Here is a 23,749-nt window from a genome sequence, read left to right on the forward strand (position 1 = left end):
GTGACCAATTTCCCATCATCTTTACTTTGTTGAAACATAAATCCGTCGAGGCTCCCCCTCGATGGATTCTTAAACATGCTGATTGGCCAAAGTACAATTCACTAGCTGTCGTTAACGATGGTATCATTCGGACCGTTGGCGAGGAAATAACTTACATCACCCAAGTTATTCTTCCTGCAGCTGAGGAGTCCATTTCATCCTTCTCGGGTCCTCCACGTCGAAAACTCGTTCCTTGGTGGAACGAAGCAATAGCAGCAGCTATCAAAGAACGCTGTCGAGCTCATAAACGTTACCGTAGATAGCCTACTGTGGCCAACTTGGTAACATTTAAACAACTCCACGCTAAGGCGCGAGTCCTTATTCGCCAAAGTAAGAAAGCTTCGTGGGGGAGATATGTGTCGTCTATGACGTCACAAACACCATCATCTCAGGTGTGGACTAAACTTCGACGTATTTCGTGTATCCAAGGATCATCTTCTGTACCAGGAGTTTCCATTGCAGGCAACGTCGTCACTGAACCACTCTCGATTGCTAACCATCTACCTAGCCATTTCGCGGATGTGTCTGGTTCCGGGAATTACTATCGTGATTTCCTCGCTCTGAAGCGGGAGGCAGAACGTCATCACCTCAGTTTTGCCACTCATGCTTCAGAGGACTATAACGTGCCCTTTACGGAGTGGGAACCCCGCAGCGCATTAGGGCTTTGCAAGGACACTTCTCCTGGACCAGACAACATCCATTACCAGATGTTGAAACACCTTAGTGAGGACAGTCTTCTATACCTCCTTCGTGTGTTCAACCGAATCTGGATGGAGGGTGATTTTCCGTCTCAGTGGCGAGAGGGCATCGTAATTCCTGTCCACAAGCCTGACAAAGATCCTAAGTATGCAGGAAGTTACAAACCTATTTGTCTTACAAGCTGCCGGTGTAAGCTATTTGAGAGGATGGTAAATCGCCGACTTGTGTGGTGTCCGCAGAAACAAGGACTCTTGTCCGAGTACTAGTGTGGTTTTCGAGCTGCTCGATCCACCACTGACCACTTGGTACGCCTGGAGAGCTCTATCCAGGATGCGTTTCTCTGCAAACAGCATTTGGTAGCTGTTTTCTTTGATTTAGAGAAGGCCTACGACACCACATGGCGATATGGTATCCTTTCAGTCGTGCATCAATGGAGATTCCGAGGTAACTTGCCGGTATTTATTGCGAATTTTTTGTCCCTCCGTCTATTCCGTGTCCGAGTAGGGAGGACATATTCGCAATACCATGTTCAAGAAAATGGAGTCCCACAGGGATCGGTTCTTAGTGTCACTCTGTTCGCGATTGCCATAAACGGTATTGTTGCTGCTGCTGGTTCAGCAGTAATACCGTCGCTGTATGTGGACGATTTTGCTCTGCATTATAGCTCGCGCAGTATGGCAGTCGCAGAGCGACAATTACAGCAAGCTATTAGGAGGGTGGAGCAGTGGACCTTAGAACATGGCTTTCGGATTTCTACCGCAAAGACCTGTGTTTTCCACTTTTGTCGTCAACGTACTCTTCACGCCCATCCTGAACTTTCTCTAGGAAATGTCGCTCTTCCAGTAGTTGACACTTACCGATTTCTTCGGCTCCTTTTTGACAGTAAATTATCGTGGGAGCCACATGTGCGGGAGCTAAAAGTGCAATGCACCAAGAGGCTTAATCTCTTGAAGTTTCTTAGCAGCACTAATTGGGAGCTGACCGCGCGGTGCTCCTACGATTCTACAAGGCATATATTTTATCCAGGTTAGACTACGGCAGTGCAGCATATGGCTCAGCAAGACCAAGTGTTCTTGCGAAGCTGAACAGCATCCACCACAGCGGGGTTAGGCTGGCGACGGGAGCTTTTCGTACAAGCCCCATTGCCAGCCTGCTCGCTGAGTCTGGTCTGCCGCCTTTATACCCGAGGCGCCAACAGCTCCTACTTACGTATGCTGCAAATTTGCAACAGATGCCACTTCATCCAAGCTATCCTTGCGTGTTCAACAATGGCAACCGTTTGCTGTACGTTGCTTGTCCTCGAGCGACGCGGCCGGTTGGAATACGCTTGGATAGCAGTTACAGATTGTTTCACGTACCTTCGGTTCCTTGCCTTGTCAGGCAACCAAGTGGGCTATCCTTGCGTGTTCAACAATGGAAACCGTTTGCTGTACGTTGCTTGTCCTCGAGCAACGCGGCCGGTTGGAATACGCTTGGCTAGCAGTTACAGATTGTTTCACGTACCTTCGGTTCCTTGCCTTGTCAGACAACCAAGTGGGGTACCTCCGTGGGTAGTACGGCGACCTGAAATAATCCTGGACCTATACACTGGCCCGAAGGAAAACACGAACCCTTCGATTTATCGGAGGCTCTTCCTGTCCGTTGTTGGCCGATCTCCAGGTTCAGTCGTCATCTACACGGATGGTTCAAGGACAGAGATGAAGGTGGGCTGTGCGTTCGTTGTCGACCATGATAGGTTTCTATTTGCTCTCGCGGAAACCTGTAGTGTGTACACAGCGGAGCTCTATGCTATCTGTGAAGCTCTGCTGTACGCACTGTACAATGAGCGCTGACACTTTCTTCCGTGTACTGACTCCCTGAGTTCGCTCCAGTCTATTGATACTTGTTTCCCTCGGCACCCTCTGGTGCAGCGGTCCAGGACCTGCTGGCCAGGTGTGTTCGGATGCCGGCACCAGAATCACGTTTATGTGGCTCCCAAGCCACATGGCTGTAGAGAGAAATGAATTAGCAGATGCGGCTGCCAAGGAGGCAGTTACACTGCCCCCGTTGCCTTTCAAGGTTCCAGCAAGTGATATTCGCACTCAGCTGAGACATCTGGTTATGTCCCGTTGGGAGATGGAGTGGCAGGCCATTCCACTTCCCAATAAGCTGAGAGCGATAAAAGGAACAACGAAGGTATGGAGGACTTTTCTTCGGGTTTCGTGGAGGGAAGCCGTGGTATTATGTCGTCTTCGGATCAGCCATGGTATCCTGACTCACTCACATCTTTTGAAAGGAGAACCCCCTCCGGTGTGTACCTGCGGCGACCATCTTACTGTGGTACACATCCTTACGGAGTATATGGACCTGGTCGAGCTTCGCCGTAGTCTTAACCTCCCGAGTACGATTTCCCTTATCTTGCGAGATGATGAGCCGTCAGCAGACCTCGTCATCCGCTTTATGAGAGATAGTGGTCTATTTTATCGTGTCTAATGATGTCCTTTGTCCTAGTATATTTGTGTCACTTGCGCTTTTATCCCATTGACTTCATTTTAGTTTATGTTGCGTATTTTAATGTCTAATGTATATTATGTATATGTATCTGCACTACCAGGCAATGCCTTATTCCTTTTTTTGCCTGTATTTTCTCTTATTTTATTAGAAAATAAGGCAATGCAAATTAGATCCACTGATTGTTTTAATCTCATACTCATTTTCTCATCACCATTTCTTTTTAACTCTCGTTAAAATTTTAACTATCATATATCATGGCGTCCATCTCGTTCCATTAGGGGCCGATGACCTTCGATGTTAGGCCCCTTAAAACAACAATCATCATCATCATCATCAAATTACAACAAGCCGTCGGGAGCAATAACCAAGTTGGAGAAGTGTGGCATGCAGCTGGTGGAGTGATTTAGGATTGTGGAAGAAGTCAGGGGGGAAGTTTTGACCGAACCTCTGGGAAGGCAGCCGCTGTCAGCGAAATAAAGTCAGATGAAGTGACTTCATTGAAGTTTTGTCCAATTTTTGCTAGTTGCTTTACGTCGCACCGACGCAGATAGGTCTTATGGCGACGATGGGACAGGGAAGGGCTAGGAGTGGGAAGGAAGCGGCCGTGGTCTTAATTAAGGTACAGCCCCAGCATTTGCCTGGTGTGAAAATGGGAAACCACGGAAAACCATTTTCAGGGCTGCCGACACTTCATGTGATGTTGAGAGATCTTTCTCTCAGTACAAAGACATTATGCATGAGAGAACAATATTGTTATCGGAAAACATTGAAACGTTGCTTGTAAATTCCTTTTATAGTAATTGAGTGTGTTATTAAATTATAAGTAATTTTTTCACACCTATTTTGTTGCCTATTTTACATGTTAATGCCTATTTTGGCTAATTTAAGAAGAGCCTGTATGCCTGCCTATTTTAACTGTTTTTAGTGCCTATAATTCTCGTCTCTAGTAAGGAGACAAAGTCTCTCATAGTGCATTGGCACTGCTGGTGGTTCCAAGTAGCCTACGCAGTGGCCTCCATGGTATGCACTAGCCATGCGTCTTGGCGGGTGTGCTATTTACCAGCTGATAAGCCCAACTTAACACACTGGGGCGAAACGCTGGCAACCGGGAATGAGTTAGCTGGAAAATTTATAATGGCCAATAAGGGACCATTTATATTGGTATTATTAATTTGCTCATTCGGGACAAATATTTCAGGTTTCCTATGGGAATCAACATCTATATCATCTGATGGCCAGGCAGGCATCAATTTTCGGTAATGAGGCAAAGTCTCTCATAGTGCATTGGCACTGCTGGTGGTTCCAAGTAGCCTACACAGTGGCCTCCACGGTATGCACTAGTCATACGTCTTGGTGGGTGTGCTATTTACCAACTGATGAGCCCAACTTAGCACACTGGGGCGAAACGCTGGCAACCGGGAATGAGTTAGCTGGGAATGAGTTAGTGTATGGGACCCTCACCAGGATTACCTGATTCAAGAACTGGAAAAAATCCAAAGAAAAGCAGCTCGATTTGTTCTGAGTGATTTCCGACAAAAGAGTAGCGTTACAAAAATGTTGCAATATTTGGGTTGGGAAGAATTGAGAGAAAGAAGAAGAGCTGCTCGACTAAGTTGATGTGAATGTCCAATAACGGACCATTATATTGGTATTAAGTGGTATGTTCCGAGCTGTCAGCGGAGAGATGGCGTGGAATGACATTAGTAGACGAATAAGTTTGAATGGCGTTTATAAAAGTAGGAAAGATCACAATATGAAGATAAAGTTGGAATTCAAGAGGACAAACTGGGGCAAATATTCATTTATAGGAAGGGGAGTTACGGATTGGAATAACTTACCAAGGGAGATGTTCAATAAATTTCCAATTTCTTTGAAATCATTTCGGAAAAGGCTAGGAAAGCAACAGATAGGGAATCTGCCACCTGGGCGACTGCCCTAAATGCAGATCAGTATTAATTGATTGATTGAAGTTTTTAATGTCCAATAACGGACCAATTATATTGGTATTATAAATTTACTCATTTGGGACAAATATTTCAGGTTCTCTATGGGATTCAACATCTATATCAGGGGTTTCCAAATGGCGGCCCGCGGGCCGCATGTGGCCCGCGAAGACATATAATGCGGCCCGCGAGAGCATTTTAATAAATAATGTGAAGAATAGTTACAAGATAATATTTTATAAGTCGTTAAAAATGTATTAATTTTTATATTCATTATAGACCCAAGTCCGAACTAGTTCATTCTTTAATATTAATTCCTCTTTTTAAAAATTCACTTGATGTGAATGGATTATTTTTCATTTAAAAAATTTAAAATCCAAATTTCAGATAATAATGATTTGTTTTTACATCCCACTAACTACTTTTGATGTGTTTCGGAGACGCTGAGGTGCCGGAATTTTTTCGCGCAGGAGTTCTTTTACGTGCCAGTAAATCAATCGACACGAGGCTGACGTATTTGAGCACCTTCGGAATGATCTAACATCGAACCTACCAACTTCAGAAGGCCAGCGCCTCAACCATCTGAGCCACTCGGCCCGGCTCCAAATTTCACTCTTTTATGCAATTGTAAAATAACCGTTTACCTAAGTAATTAAAATTATCAAACCTTTATTTCTATTGAATTATGCATAGGGTTTTTTTCATAATGGTACTTCTGTAGGCCTACTATATGCAGAATTTTACGAAAACTGGCCTATTTTTCAAGTGCGGCCCGCGAACATGACTAAGGTTTCCAATATGGCCCTCGAGCCCTTACAAATTGGAAACCCCTGATCTATATCATCTGATGGCCAGTCAGGCATCAATTTTCAGTAATGAGACAGTCTCTCATAGTGCATTGGCATTGCTGGTAGCTCCAAGTAGCCTACACAGTGGCCTCCACGGTATGCACTAGCCGTGTGTCTTGGTGGGTGTGCTATTTACCAGCTGATGAGCCCAACTTAGCAGACTGGGGCGAAATGCTGACAACTGGGAATGAGTTAGCTGGAAAATTTATAATCTCCAATAACGGACCATTTATATTGGTATTATAAATTTACTCATTCGGGACAAATATTTCAGGAATGCACTGTATTATTATGGATCGTAACAGAAGTACAGGGAAACCAAGGCGACGATGGTTAGACTCTGTTTTTAATTATAAGATGTAGAATTAAATGAGATCCCAGAGCTTGTTGTACAGAGGATTGTGGAGGCACTTAGTTAATTCACAGAGACTTTCAGACTGAATACTAAAAGGCATACTAGCCTATAATGAAGATGTATAATAAACACATAATGATCACTTCCTTTTTATATTAAATAATGATGATGATCAACTGGCTGAGACGCAGCCATTATCTATGCAGTGTCAATCTCTACTCACTCCCGTCTTATAACTGGTGTGGTGAAATGGACCTTCGAGCTCTGGGCACAGGCTTTGGGCAAAATGAGAGCTATAAAAGACAACAGTCTGAAAAGGAATATTAGAAAGACACGAGTCATTTAATCTGATACACAGGTCATGGTAACCAAATAAAATGAGTTGTTTTTGACAATACTACGTAAGGTAAGGTAAGGTAAGGTAAGGTAAGGTAAGGTTGTATTCTGCCTGAAGGCAGGTCCAAACCTCCGCAGAGGTGTGCCTGAGCCGGAGTTTACGTACGGTAGGGTGGCCAGTTCCTTTCCGCTCCTCCATTCCCTTACCCCCCCCCCAACAACAACAACAACAACAACAACAACAACAACGCGTGGCAACCCATCCACTTCTTGACCACGCCCAATGTTGCTTAACTTTGGAGATCTCACGTCATCCGGTGTGTCAACACGGCTACAGCCGTTGGCTTGTCAATACTGGTATAGTAAAAAAATGCAGAAGATAGAACAGAAAGTACAGTATATGATACAATAAATTAATAAATGGGAATCTATCATGAAATAACTTAATAGAGGGACTCCACTACTGGAAATAATTCTTGCTATCAAAATATCAAAAGTAACTTTTCAGTCTGTTGAAAACTATAACATACCTGTAAAAACACACTAATAAACAAGGAATAACAATACACACTATTAAACAAAAAATGACATGTTTTGTTCTTAAAAGAACATCATCAGATTCTATCAAATCACACTCAATATTTGGATATACCTATGTTTATTTCTGTCTAAACACCTAGAAATTTGAAACTTTTCTTTATATAGTCCTGTTTTGTTTCCACTCCAGCCTCATTACCATCATCTGTGTCTGAGATCAAATGACAAATGTCCTGTTCTCAGACTACTGTATGCTGGAATGGAGACAAAGCAGGACTTCATAAAGAAAAGTTCCAAATTTCAAATTCCTAGGTGTTTGGACAGAAATAAATATAAATAATTTCCAAGTATTGAGTGTGACTCGATAGAATCTGATGATGTTCTTTTAAGAATGAAACATGTCATTGCTTGTTAATAGTATCATTTTTTTTTACAGATATATTATAGTGTTATATTTTATATTGAACTTGTGTGTTTGACAGACTGAAAAACTTCTAAGTTACATTTAACTGAGCCGACATTGGAAAGTATGGCTTTCTTCTTAACAAAATAAAAATATCAATTCTTCATCAAATGTTATTAATTAAATGCTGTCCTCCCAAGTTAGCTGCCCCAACCGTGTCCCCCACCTTGAGCCAGCCCTGGGTTGGAGGATCAGAGCGTGGGTCTCGGATTAAGACACACACCACACATCATATGGGAATTCAACATTGCATTCAGTTTGGAACCAAGGGGAATTACAAAGGACAATAGTCAGACAAGGAATTTTAAAGGAACTTGAGTCATTTGAACTGAGAGACAGGTCAATGTAATGGACATAAAATGATCACAACTTCTTGTTTGATAAAATTTTATTTTATTAAATAAGCAACACAATTATCCACTATACAATGCTATCAGTGAATAAGTGGCTTGGTTAAAGAGGTGACCAGTTGATTTCTATAAAACATTTACGAAAATCTGAAGAGGAAATGAACAGCAAACAAGCAGTTGTAGATATGAGCCTACTGCTGCCGGCGATGAGAATATTGTACTTTTTTGTGTGTGTGTTTGTTTCAGTTTTGTACTATTCATTCATCCATTCAGAAACAATGCACCTCTCAGTTCTGTTTTAACACTTTTATATCTTTCAGCATATATATATTATTATATACAAAACAAACAACAAGATCTGTTGTTCACAGATTCATTCACTTACAAGCTAAAGCCGCTCTGAAGCCCAAGTGAAGGTGTACCAAATACAGTAAAGAACTTGGGCTTGTCTATTCCTATTTACATATATCATTATAAAACTGAACTAGGCCAATGGTCCCCCAGCTCTGGACAACATAGATATTTACAGCTTAACATTTGGAAGGATATTACTATGTTCATTCAAAGCTCAGTGGTCACATTGCTGAATTTGAACAAATGTATTTTAGCAGTGATTCATCTAAGAGCAAAATCTACAACCAGTAACACTAATGTGAAGGAAGTCCTCCTATCCTGGCATGGGAAGGCTGCATCCTGACTGAAAATCACACCAAAACTCCCACATTCTCTAGCATGGGGAGAGAGATGGAACAAATTATTGCAACTTGTACGTTCCACAACTTTATAGAACAAGTTGTGAAAAGTAATGTATGCAAAAGTGTTCTGTGTGAGACTGCATTTATTTATACATGGTACACGGGAATTCTCTCCTCAGCAAGCTTTGTTATGGTCTGTTGTATCAGAAAGCATTAAGTGGCAACAACAATCATGCCATGTCATTGACAAGGTCCTCAATGGCAAAGAAAAAGGGTAGGTGAAGGATAGATAATCGCAGGAAAGTTAGTGAACAGTGTAGTGTGTGTGCATTTAGGCAAAATAATGGTGGCAATGTGACAGAATACAAGCGATAATGTTCATTACTGAAGAGAGCGTTTTTTGTTGTTGTTGGGTGAAATATGATTTTTACGAAGGTGATCAGTTTAGAGAAAATGTGAAACTAAACTTTTGTATGGGTTTTCCTAATTCCAGGTGTCCAAATCATGATACTATACAGAATTTCATACATAAACTTTGTGCAACTGGTTCAGTTATGCTTTAGCAAGAAGTGGCAGGTCAATGATTTTAATGGACAAAAAAACTTCATCAAATCCTGGATATTCCGCAATCAATGAAATCATCATGCAAGTTAACAAAAGAGTCTAGAATCTCAAAGTTGATAGCAAATAAACTTGTAAGAAAATAATTTCAATTGTACCCCTATAAATTTACTATGGTTAAAAAATTAAAACAAATGCCTACCCAAAGAGACTGCTGTATTGTGAATGGTTCCAAAGATTCATAAATCAACATGGACTTGAAGTTTACATGAAATTTTCTCTATGGATGAGGCATGGTTTCACTTACATGGATTTGTAAACTATATGTGCAACAAAGAGAACAATACTTCCAGCATCCGTTATGATTGTGACGAGTACAAAAATTATGTATTGTATCGTTACAAGCTTGAGTTCATGCTACCAACGTAACTAATTTACTATTGTTCTCTCCAGTGTGGATTTGCTGTGGAGAAGCTTCCTTGGTACACTGTACTTTTGTCTTTATGCTAGTGAGTACTCATTACAGCTCACAGTAGGAGACAGGTAGTCCGTTTCTAATAACTCAACAGAATGGTGATGCAAAGGTGCTACACAATAGTTAGCAGATGGAGTATCATAAACTCATGTTAGACCTGCTTTGTCTACAATCATGATCATGAAGAATGCAACTGAAATCAAAATATGAGACAAAGCCTTTCTATGAACACTTTCTTCTTGAATCCTTATTCAACACATCATTTTTTCCATCCTTATGATGAAATCTTACATCCTAGCAGCTCAATGTAATACTGCAATCAATGACAGTTGTGTAAACCAATTCCCGTCTAGTTGGTCCATGGTTTACCTGTTAGGGCAAAGCTGCCAGGGACTATGATAAAACATTTTGCAAGTCTGGTTCTATAAGGTTGTGCTCATTTCTCTCAACATGTTACAAATTGTGAGAGTATCGACATAATACTTATAGGCCTGTTTGTAGTCTTCCCCAGTGAGACTGACTTGGTCAAACTCAAATGGTTTGTGATATAACAAAACTTGCATTTCATTTAACATAATAATTGAATTTTAAAAATGTATCAGAAACCTTTGTAAGGACCATATGTAGATGCTGACATTTTGCAAACTTTCTTATCCTTGAGTTTCATATATTTCAGACAAATGAGAACACTTCATTTAGAATACTACAAAGTTTAATATAGAAATGCATGATGTCTGAGAAAGGATGTTCTGTTCAATGGTTTTGCTGAGAAATAAAACATATTTTTATTCTATGTGAGTTATTAGGCAAAAACTTTCATAGAAATTTTGACTGGTTCACTGTGGATGAGGAATATGTACTTCCTACTTTTGCTATGGAATCCAAACACAGTTCGTGTGTTTTACCATTATAATAAAACAAAAATACTCTCTCTTCTTCATTCAATGGAAGAATCCACTTGATATAGGGTTAAATATTTTTATTGGATGCACATTCTAGATACTGAACAAACTGAGATGATAGATCTAGCTTGTATCAGAAAGATCAACAAAAATATTATGTGACAAGGCTGTGTGTTGTCTCCATTACTTTCATCAATTTTCAGAACATATATTCCAAAATGGAATAGAGATTAATGGTAGACAGCTGATCAACTAGTGGCATGCAGATGAAACTGCTTTCTTGCCTGACAATTCCAAGGGTCTTAATTCTTTAATAGATAAAGAACTACCAAAAGGTGACACAATCAGCTGCACAATAAACACTGAGAAGGGTTATGATTATCAGAACTCATGACACACAAAAACTATTTGAAAATCTAAGGCAAATCTTTCTGGATAGATTCAAAGTTTCAAATACTGACTGCTGAAACCTAACCTGGAAACACTGAAATGTGTACACGCAAGTTATCTTAACACATTCACCGCCAAACATGTTAATGGACATTTTAGGGCACTGGTTGAAATAGTTTCTTATATTTCATATTGATGGCATCAAAATGCAAGGAAACTTGCTATATCGGTCAATGAAGCTTCAATTGATCAATTTCTGTGCTTTTTGTCTCGACAGTTTGAAATAATTATATTGTTTTCGATTCTAAAATTAGAACATGGTCGAACCTGTGGGCCTTGTTTACAAGCTGTGAGAATGACTTCCCCTGCATACTATTGGCAACATAAAAGGCTTAATCATTCTGAGGAAAGTGAGAATTCTTTGGATAAAATAGTTACAGATGACATTTCAATGATGAAAATATGATGCCAATTGATACAGTAACAGTGGAGGGCCAATGACTGTTTATAGGTACCAAACAATAATTATAAACAATTACATGCATATTGCGTAAATCACAAATTGTCCTGCAAGTTTGTTCGAATCCACAGAGAAAGATCCTGCAACATCTGTTCCAAGGACTGACCCCAAGAGTTTCAGCGATACACAGTTCCTCTCTAAGCACTGTAAAGCTGAAACAGGAAGCTTCAAAAGGCTACAGTATGATAAAAAATGGAAGTCACTGATAGGTTCTAGTGATACTGCTGAGATAACTAGTACAATTAACTGAAAGTTATGTTTAAAAGTTATGTCTTTGTAGATTATATTTAATATGATCATGCATATTGCGTAAATCACAAATTGTCCTGCAAGTTTGTTCGAATCCACGGAGAAAGATCCTGCAACATCTGTTCCAAGGACTGACCCCAAGAGTTTCAGCGATACACAGTTCCTCTCTAAGCACGAAGGGAATCCTTCACAACAGAAGACATGGTAGAAACTATATCTCAGAATCCTAGCACTAGAGGGTGTGAAACCCCATCTATGAGACCCAAGATCTCAAAGCCACAAAACAAGATAATACTTGGGTCTTGGTGAAAGTCAAGTGACATTTGACAGTCTACTCTCTTGGCGACAGGAATTCATCTGTCTCCTTCATCTTCAGATTCTGGTGAGTTAAAAGTTGGAGTCAGACAAATGAAGAGCAAAACCAAGAAATCAGTTTATGTGTCTGCTAGTGCATTTCAGATACCTACTGATAGACATATACTTGATGCTGAGAGTTTTTAGGTAAGAAAGCTAGTAGGAGCAAAATATATTATGTTTAGGGTACAGATGGAGAGGTTTCCTAGACTTATATATATATATGTAGGAGTTCTGTTACTATTTCTGATGATCATCTTAAGATTTCTACTGATCCCCAAACCTGATGCCATAAAAACCAATTTACTGGTTACTTCCCACGATGATCCACACAGAAATGGAATCAAGAGTTAAATTTCTTCACTTACAAATCATACTAGCGGTCAGGTTCAGACAGCTATTGATTTAGTTATCCAATGTTGCAATCCAACTCATGAAGTTGAACCATCAAAACTAGATAGGCTTTCTATGTCTCAAGCAGGACTTGATTTTCAGAAGAGAGCAAAAGCATCAACTATTACTGAGTCAACAGGTGATTCTGGTAATAAGGACCAAAGTTCAATAATGATAACCAATGTCCCTCTTCTGCAAATGAAAAGGCTGCAGGTGACAATCTCAAAACAAAGGAGTCTAGAATCATCAGTTAAGGTAACTGTAAGTAACAAAATGTATGATGACAGCAATAAGGTTCTTCAAAAACCTCGCTTCAAGAGAAAAGCCTTTTCAAAATCTAAAAATTAACCTCCTAAAACTGAACAAGACCATGATGTAGTAGAAGAGTCCAGTCTTTTTCATCTGGTGTATAGTGATACTCTTTCAGTACAGGAAAAGTAGAATCCAGAAATTGTTCTCTAAAATATATTTTTATATTACCGAGCATCTGGCTGGTTACCCTGCTATGGTAATGAGTAGACTGTATAGCCACAATCTCAATGCTAAGTGTCTGTAAATAACCCGATCCTCTAAGGAAGCTAACGGCTTTGGGTGGATGGAGAAAATAAACTTACGACAGTATAGACATCTTAAGAGGATGGAAGAAGGAAGGATACTGAAGTGGACGATGGAGACCCAGATAGAAGAAAAGAGGGCAAGAGGGAGACCCCGACTAAAGTGGTTGAAAACGATCAAGAATAGTAACATTAAAGAACCCTGGATCGGAACACAGTTAAGGAGGAACAAAGGTGGTTGGACAGAGGAAGATGGAAAGATTCCATAAACATCCCGATGTGACGGAAGCTGGATGAGCGAAACTTGTGATGAGGATGATAAACATGCCTACTTCAGTAATGTAATGGTCTACCTCAGACATTTTTTTGGTACACCTATATTCATTAAATAATGTCCAAAAACAGATTTAACCTAATCCTAAAATTATTGAACATCTTGCTCAATTGTATCCATTAGCTTTTAAAGATAGTAGAGTTTAAATGTAACCTTGTAAAAAAGTACAAAATTGACTAAAATAGCTGCTTCATGGAGATCCAACACACACCACTGAACATGGCAGTGAATGTCTTAAGATGAGAATTGTTCTGGAGATGCTTTGGGTTTCTTGTTTTTACCTTATTTCTAATGCAGTGATATAAAAATGTATGAAGTAATAATGACCACCAACTCGTAGAGCTGAAAGACAGAAGGCATGACATATTACAAAAATGTTTATAAACTCCAAAAGCAAGGCAAAATGTGAACAATGAAGAACTTACAGGACAGATCAGGAATGGATTCCACTACACTTTTTTGACATCGCAGAAGAATGACTCAATGTTATTAGAATTTTGGCCAACCTTCATTAATGGAGTAAGTACTTAAATGACATGATGAATAGTTAGTTAAAAACTACTTAGTCAGGAAACATATTCATAAACATTAGCCTCCATTAAGACATGTCTCTTAATATCTTTGTCCTTCTACAACATATGCAGTATGAGTTAACTTATTTTGTTTTCTTCTCAGCAGGATTATTTAAGAGAATTTACATAAAACTTAGTTAAAACTTGCACTGACAAAATATAACAGTTCCCAATTATATAATGCTACTTGGTAATACACAGTTCTACATTTTCTCAAACTGGTTGACTCTATGGCCATAATCTGGATTTTAAGGCATATCTGATTTTGGTTCAAAAGTGGGCTTAAATTATGTTTGATGAATAGGTAATTTTGGAAAAATATACTTGTATATCCAATATATAAAATACGTAACCCAAACAGTAAATTACTCTAGTCACTTCCTTACTTTCCAATCAGAATTTCTTATTAAGAATATGAACATGAATATTCAGTTCAAATACACAACTGCATGTATTTCTTGACTTTACACAATGGATGGGCTTGGGCTTCAAAGTGGTCTTTTGAAATATCTCTAAAGAAAAAATAAGAAAAATTATAAAATAAATGGTGAGTACAAAGATATGTAGTAATAATCTTCCCTTTCACCCAAAACAAATTATTTCATAGAAGACAAAGAATAACTTGGAGAGAATAAAATAATACACATGACATTCAGCTGCATAAGTAATGATGTCTCGACACCAAGATCATAAAACAAACTGTACAGCCCTAAAAATAAAAATGGATCACTTTACATACTTTGAAGTTTACACCTCTCAAAAGAATACTCATGTAGATGTCTATTTGGAAGTTGGACCAGAAGCTTAGAAAATCAGATGCATAAGGACTACAGTAATTGTAATAGACTTAAACAGAATAAGTTTACCAGTAAAAGTGTCCAAAAAATAAAAGAAGGCATATAATTCAGTCATCATTTCCAAATGTTGATCTTCAACTAATTTAATTATGGAGAGGATAAGGTTCTTCTCATTTCACTGCCTTCTTTACCACAGGATTTCTCCTCCTCCAAATTACCAGTCTTCTCTTGAACCAGTAACTACCGTAAAAGGAATCTCATACAGAAACCAATCTAAAAAGAGAAGTGAAAGATTCTCAGTGAGTTCAACAGTGTAATGATTCCAAGTTTGAAACTACCTACCTCACTTTTACACAACATGGGCCTCAGAGACCAGATGCCTAAAACCAACTTCAATGTATGTAAGTACCGTATTTCTCCGAATCCACGACAAAGTTTTTTCTCACAATTTCATATGGAAAATCAAGGGTCATCTTGCATTCGTGATGTAACAGTAATGAACACCACCGGGAGGTACCATGGTAACCACGCTGCTTCTCTTCACCACCCGCGGGTGCGCGCACACAAAATTCGACCTTCAATGCCTGTGTCTTTATAATATTACCACGGCAGTCGATTGTAAAGCGCCTCTGTGTAACATCACTCGTTATCGGAAAATAGTTAAGCAGAATGACATTCTACTAGCCTCTACAAATTCGCAGAATGGCATCAAAACATTAAGTCTACCCTCTTGAGCTAACTGCAAGACTGACCATAATGTACTTCCGAGCCTCAGCTGTGCAGGAAATGTAATTCAAATTACAGCAGCAAGGATGCAACGCTTACAATTCTTAGAAAGGCCATAGTTACTCAATGACAGAGTTATAACGCGTCTACTGTACCGGAAGCTTGGTGAAAGCAACCATTTTATAGACAGCAGAAATATTTTCATGGTGCATCGTAGTACAGTAGAGTCTCGCTCATCCGACCTTCGCTTATCCGACATTCCGTGTTATCCGACACTGTTAGACTTAATTTCAGCTTTTGGTGGAGACTAAATTCAGGCACACCCGCTGTGGAGGATGCGACCATGGGACAAGCACTGGCCTGAACGCTGGCGGTAGGAGTGGGTTTTTCTCAAGGACAGGTGCAGTAAGTCTTCAGTCATTGTAGTATTGGTTGGGTGCGGATGTTATAGTTTTCATATCCTCTGTATGGCGAGTAAATGGAAGAAAGTGACTGTTTCTATAGAATGCAAATTGAGTGCATTAAAGAGACTTGACAAAAGGGAAATTCTTCAAAATGTGGCTTCAGATTATGGTGTTGGACGTGTTACAGTGGGAGAATGGAAAATACAGAGGGAAGAAATTGAAAAGATGTGCTCTACAAGAGCAGAGAAAAACAATGAAAAAATGTCAGTACGAAAAAGTAAGTGAAGCACTATTTCTTTGGTATCTCAACACCGGGAAAAGGGCCTGCCAATATCTGGCACCATTCTGCAGGAAAAGGCTGTGTATTTCCAGAAGGAGTTTAATGAAGGGGACCCTAATTTTTCTGCCAGTGCTGGGTGGCGTGATCGGTGGCAAAAACGGTACGGTGTTAGGTAGCTTAATATCTGTGGAGAAAAGTTTTTTTCGTAAGACATCTGGATTGTTTTCATTTAATACTGCATGTACTGTACAATTGAGTTGGTAAAAATAGAGCACCGTAAAGCAAGCCTTCCTGTTTGTTTCAGTTCATTTTCAAAATTATTCTGTATTATCCGACATTTTCGGTGATCCGACGTACTCCAGGTCCCGTTTACGTCGGATAATCGAGACTCTACTGTACTGTATTGTAGACACACGAGGAACAGGTATTGTTGGCAAATTTTCAACGGGTTCTCGTTGATATTATAATGCCAACTTTAAGTTAATGGTTATTAAACACACGGAAAATGAAGAATAATTGTGCAGCCATGAGAAAATATGGTATAACTAAAGCCAATATTCAGCACTAGCATGAAGCCAAAGATAGCTTAAAAGATGCATATCGGTACTGTACAAAAAATGCATTCAGTGGCCAGCAACAAGGACACTATACAGAAGTTGAAGATAAAATTATGGGATATGTGCGTGAAAAACAAAGGGTGGAATGACCATACCACGATGTACAAAACTCGTTGACCTTCAACGTCCACGTCTTTATCATACTGTGTACATCGGTAGCCGCCAAGGACGGCAAGCAAGATGTGCGTCTATCAGCAGCTGGTTGTACCTGACGCTTAGTAAGAGTCTTATAGACAACAGGAATACTTTTATTATGGATCGTTGTATTGTAGACACACATGGAACAAGTATTGCTAGCAAATTTTAAACAGGTTCCCAGCGATATTATGATACCGGTACCAATTTTAAATGAAAGATTATTAAATACGCGGAGATAAAGAATAAAATACGGCATAACTACAGCCAATGTTCAGCGTTGGCGTGAAGATAAAGGTAGTCTAAAAATGCGTACTGTACAAGAAAGGCTTCAGAGGCCCACAAAAAGGACGCTTTAAAGAAGTCCAACATGAAATCGTGAGGCATACGCACGCAAAAAAATGGAAGGTTGGAATGGTCATAACACACGATTCAATATGAATGCAGGCTTGCGAATAGAAATTCCCTGAACTTTCAAAGGCAGTATCAGAAACCTCTAATGAAAATGATTAGGGAAGTAGGCAGGATTTACATGATTCTCGTGTGTGTGTTAATGTTATTGCTCAAATTAAATTTGAAATTTGTTATAAATAAAATTATGATTTCACAAAGCACTTTTCAGGCCTGATTTTATTTTTTTTAACGAAAAAAGTGGGGGTTGTCTTGCATTCAGGGTCATCTTGGATTCGGAGAAGTATGGTATGTATGTACAACCCATTTCTCTTATGTGAAGTCATGGCTATGTGACATCTCCATACACAATGTTAAAGTTGAGATGGGCAACGGATCCCCACCAGCATGTAAAGAGATAGTCATTCGATTGATCTCCCAGCACTTTACTTGCCCAGCAGGGGGGGTGTGATTTTATGATGGTAGTGGGCCTTAAAACGGAAGTTCCGATTCCCCAACAGCTGTGGCGTTTAGTTACTTTAAGTTTCATACATGGTATATAATAATCACCATTGATGGAAAACTGGATGTTTCAAAAACAATAGTAATGATACGCTGCCGATCCCTCTAACAAAGATAAGCACACCAACATCTTATGGAAGCAAAAATTTGAAACGAGCAGTGACAGGAAGCTACACTGGAAGGGAAAGGAATAGGTCCATGGTAGGTACACAATAAAGAAAAGTGACCACCATTTGATAACGAGGATTAACAACTATATTAGATAAGTATAAATAACTATGCGCAGTATACACATACAAAAGATCTGATGTATCAGAGATAAACATAGACGAAGTACATTTCTTTTCCTACTTTCTCCTTTTTTTCTTTCTTTCTTTCTTTTTTTTTATTTAAAGAGAACAAGAGTTACAATATTTACCTTGAAGGTGGAAGTACAACAGAAAGGACAGTGAAAGAACAACTAGTGAAGATAACAATTTAAAAAATTGTGCATACATTATCGCGTCTGTTATATTCTTTTTAGGAAACACATGGAAAGTTTTCAAGAATGACATAACAATAACAGTATTATAATTGGCCACATATAAAATACATCACCTCCAGGGTGTTTTATAAAAGCCTAACAATTGAGCTAAAAACATCAAAGTGAAAAGGAGGGGTGGGTAAAAAGGATAACAGTGATAGCTGGGGATAAGAGAGGAGAGTAAAAGTTTGAATCCGACTGCGTAACTTAAAAAAGGTTCATCCACCCATTACTGTCATTATTAAATGTATTGAACAATTATATCCACGATGGTCACTCTCAGTCCACATTAAAACTTTTCAAAACACACATCGTAAAAATATAAGTAAGCTGCAGAAGGTAAATAAGACATTCCAATAATGGAAAGAGTGTTAAGGCACAGATCAAGGCCTCAAAAACTTGAGATTATGAACAGCATGCCTGAAGGGCAAATTTAGAGTTCCAGAGAATTGTATGCAGATTTTTAGCTCAACCAGATCCCATGTAGACGATATTAAAGTTCGAGTTGGACGGAAAAGATCTCGTAATGCACGGGCAAGCCGCACAAGGTCAATAGCCCATCCACTCACACACACTGTACGAAAGTCGATGCCATGCTGACCAGACGAGCGAGGCTGTCCGTTATATATGTGAGAGGAAGCAGAGAGTAGTAGGTTCAAGAAGTATTGATGACGTAACAGATGACATAGGTAGTACAAGGTAGATCGCAGAGAAACAGTCAGTATACAATAAGTTACAGGAGTGGACGGAGAGACGAGAGATAGGTGAGCACACAATGTTCAGTAAATAATGCCAAATAATTAACCCCTTAACTGGGGAATAGCTTCATAACGTCAACCAGCCAGTGGGTAATTATTCAGCGCAATGTGCACTTTTGGAATGGGTACAGTAGCGTGCGGCAGATGTAAATACTCAACAGAAAAATATATTTTACTTAATTTATTTAAATTATTAGTTATATAGTAGAAATTCAATAGCATTATGTTATTACCATTTTTCTTGTAAACCCGTAAATATATACATATATACACACAGAGTGTTCATACAAAAGTGAATATAAAAAGTGTTTCTTTCATAATTATGATGACATTTTTTTAAGTTTTCAGATATGCATCAATAGGTTCTACATACTTTCTGTTTCATAGGTCATTCAGAAATTGCGCCCAGTGTGGTAAATACAGAAGCACGGGCAAGCACAAAGTGCCACGTTACATTTCTCACAGCAGTAGACAGTTTCCCGCCGCCTCCGGTTTGACAGGCACACAACACAACGTTTTCTTGAGTGATTCCTACTTCCGGTCGGTGGGTTCTCAGATAATTCAACGTCTTTCCTAGCCAAGCCATGTTCACGTCGCACGGAACAGTTTACCACCATACACAGACCAATTTACAAAAAGTTATCAGAACATGGACAATGTAGTTTGCAGAACAACTGTATCGTAACAACACAAACAACAACAACAACAACAACTCCTCGCAAATTTAGTAATTTCAATGCACACATACACAAATTCTTTACGAAGAATTTGGCGCGGACTGTACAAGGCAACATGAGACAGCTGTCGGACTGCTGCCTAGGCGCGAACTACTCGACTGGCGTGAGACGGAATAAAAATGAATAGGACAGCAATAATCACATCTAATATGAATGGAATTAGCTTTAAATTACCATAGTGGATGGCAGAAGTGATTAAGAATAGCCAGATGCCTATAGGCAGCTAACCCTACGTAAGAACACATTTAGAATTAGAGGAACGCCTAAAGGCGTCAAACCCAGTTAAGGGGTTAATACGTAGAGGCATAAATGGCAGAAGCAAGTTAGCATATTAACGTAGAAAGTAGACGATCATGTAGAAACGTAGATACGAAGATTACGGCAGGAGCACGTAGAAACGTAGATACGAAGATTATGGCAGGAGCACGTTACATAGCTATGTTGCCAATACATCTCTTATCTTCCTTTCAGTGAAGACAATTAGCACATGCTTTGTTCGCTGTTTGGAAGTCTTGTAATATTTACTTCATTAATTACTACTGTATTTCTGAAGTGTATTGCTTTTCAGTTAGCTTCATGTAATATAATATGGAAGACTTGCGAATCAAACACAGAAATTAATGCTGAACAATACATGTAAAAAGATATCTAAAAAGAGACAAAATAAATGGGACTTAAGTTGATTAAAAAAAAAAAAAAAAGAGTGTAATTGGCTTACCCCACGATGTTCCAGTGGAAGTGTGGCAGTTAACAATGGGTAATGTAAGAGCTTGGTGGAGGTTTTGGCTCAAGGTAACTATGGAGAGAGGGGTGGGGGAATTTATAAGATCTATGTGAACAATTACTAATGTGATGCTTGTTGAATTTCTTATTATAATAGTTGGCAATTATGGGAATTACAGTATAGACTGAAGAAGAATGTTATTATTTTCAGATTTTTCATTACAGTAAAATGTCACTGTAACGAACGCCAGTTTAACGAAATATTCCCTATTTATATTTATATTTCCCTATTTAACGTGTGTTTAAATATTTCATTGTAACGAATTTTGAACTTTCAGGGTAACAAATTAAAATTTAGCCTTTTTCTTCAAAATATAATTGAAGTCTTATTTTGATTGCTAGGTATTTCACATAATATGTCTCTAACAGCTAATACCAGACGGCACACACTATACAACACACAGGCGAAACTACCCGATAACAAATCAGGGGAAAGTAAGCAAACACATCACAATTCTGATGAGCGGGTTGCCTACCCAACAGCATGTGAAGATGATCTTATTCAGTTTTGGTGTATCGGTACTGAATGTCTTTACAGTAAAACCTTGTTATTTCGAAGTCGTTAGGACGCAAAAATCAAACTTCGAATTAACCATCAACTTGTAATTCATAAATGCCATACTTTGCCGCATCACAAAATGTGATTTCAAATGTGATGGAAAAAGCTATTTCCAAAATGTATCCAACAAGGTGCATTTATAGTATTCAGATAATGCACTCGGATAACTCACTGACAAACATGATCTCACGCAACGAAAGAAAAACAAAGCACGATTCAAAGACTAGAAGAAATCTATGCTGACTCTCGTGTGCAAGTGATTTATTCATTGGATTACTGTATTGTATGCATTTTATATGCCTTGTATTTGCACGGAAAGTGCTCGCTGCCCTTAAAACATTGTGGCTTATCGAAATTTCCTATGATGAGGGGATAAAATCTCTCGTTTCCGTGTGCATTGCAATACAGTACAATGACCACAACCCTTGAACGATTTCCCGGCTGACACTTCTCTCCTTTAAAAATCATAAGTCCATTTGGGCTCGGTAAAAAACAAAAAACAAAAAAAACGAAAAACAAACAATGCAGTTTCATCAGCAATGACAATATCGTTTGGTGCAGATGAATTGAATATATAAGCCACGTTTTTTCGCCAACAGTCTGCATCGCCAGTGTTTGCGGATTCTGTTTCTCCGCACACTGCCTGCTGCATGATATTGTGGCGTTCCTTAAAACGCAGAATACAAAACAGTTAAGATTTCACTTGAACCTAGCAAATATGAAGCACACTGTAAACGCACCGAAGTGAGTGAAAGCGCGGAGAGCTACCCTGAACATTCTGAAAGACGTATTCTATCGCGACGCAGATAAATGTTGAATTTAAGTTACTCTGTGAAATACTAATTTTTTAAATGTAAAGCCAGTTTTGAATTACAGTAAATTTGTGTTAAATTCAAGTGCAGTGATTGCTGACTACCTTGAATATTCATTTATGTCTGGGAGTGCTCAGAAAAAAAAAAACCCACAGATTTTTCCAAAAAATAAAGTCGAGGAGATAATGTACTGGTACAGGGTAAAATTTGAGATGCTGAAAACTTCTTGCAAGTACTTTTACTTAATATCATTACTTCATGTAAATATATGTATACTAATTTTCCTCTTCATTTTTCGAAGTGTCGGACCTCTTCCTCTTTTTTCCTCGGTTTAGTGTTATATAGAAGATATTTACCCATTTGTACTTCCTCTAATAGCAATAATCACCACCACCACCACCACCACCACCACCCTCTAATAAACGTTCCCCAACCTTTTCTTTATCATCTCCCATTCATCTATCAATTACTACGGCAAGTTGTTTCGAGTTGAACCTCACATTGCAATTTTCTTTTATTACTTCTTCCTATTTTTAATATATTTTTATTTGGCTTTATTCTTTTTAATGTTTTAAATTATTCTCAAACTTATATATCTACTTTAAATTTGACGAAATTAAATCCTACACTGTTTTCCTAAGACTTCAATTACGTCACCTTTTACTCTTCGGCCTGAGAAACAAATGCCTACAAGACCTGTCTAGCAACGACTCTACATAAGTGCATACTTGACCTGCTTGTGAACTTCAACTATATTTGTTTTCGGCGCAAGACAATGATGTTCTGTTTACTCTCTTGACTGCGATCATTGTGTTTTGGACATTAACTGAATTGCTACGATATGAATCAATGTTAATTTTTTGCCTGTGTTCAATGTATTAGTTGTTTTAAGATCTTTATATCTTGCCCTACTTTACTATTTGGCTGATGATGACACTTGTAATGTGTCGAAACCGGTCCCAATAAACAAGTTGTGACTTCTTTTTAGTTCAACTTACAACGAAGTATTGAAAGGTGGATCCTTCTAATATTGTACATCTTCTTATTTCTCTATTCAATACGGAACGATCATGAAGTTTTTAACTTTAGGTTTAGTAATAGGCGAGTTCTTAAGAACTGACTTATTTCAGTATTATAAAATTTCACTATAACAAATTAATTTCTGGGGTCACCAACATTTTGTTATACTGGTATTTTACTGTAATATTAAAAGCAGAATTGGTGAACTTCAGTAATGTTAAGGATAGGCCTTTCTGATTGAAGGTAATTATGTCTAAATCCTGTTGAATACTGGTGAAATGATGATTAAAATTTCTGACATGTTCACCCATAGCAGAAAAATGATTATGTTTTATCGCAATGACATGTTTGAGATAACGCACATTAAAATTCCTCCCAGACTGACCTACATATGTGGATTGCTCACAGAGCATTTTAATCTGTATATGCCTGAACATCCAAATTTGTTGGATGTATTTATGGAATTCTTGCTAATAAGTCAATAAATAATTCTATCCAGCTTTGTGAGATCATGAAAAATCTCAAAATTGCTTCATATCATACCGCTGCTTCCTTTGATAAAACCAACGTGTATCTGAGTATTCCTATAAAAGAGACAATAGCAATTATCAACAACAATTTAAA

The 23,749-nt window shown here is 38.6% G+C and overlaps 1 protein-coding gene across 2 annotated transcripts in view; it reads right to left on the reverse strand.

Moving 5' to 3' along the window:
* Positions 1-9,816: 9,816 nt before the first annotated feature.
* LOC136858678 (F-box only protein 9) overlaps positions 9,817-23,749 on the reverse strand; it is a 178,926-nt gene continuing 164,993 nt past the window's right edge. The window contains exon 10 of one of the 2 annotated variants that reach the window (XM_067138399.2): positions 9,817-13,832. The gene's annotated coding sequence lies outside the window, so the exon portion shown is untranslated. Of the gene's footprint in view, positions 15,133-23,749 lie in introns of both variants that reach the window. The other variant, XM_067138398.2, reaches the window with a different exon arrangement.

This window comes from Anabrus simplex, chromosome 1, assembly GCF_040414725.1.
Source record: "Anabrus simplex isolate iqAnaSimp1 chromosome 1, ASM4041472v1, whole genome shotgun sequence".
Taxonomy (NCBI): Eukaryota; Metazoa; Arthropoda; class Insecta; order Orthoptera; family Tettigoniidae; genus Anabrus; species Anabrus simplex.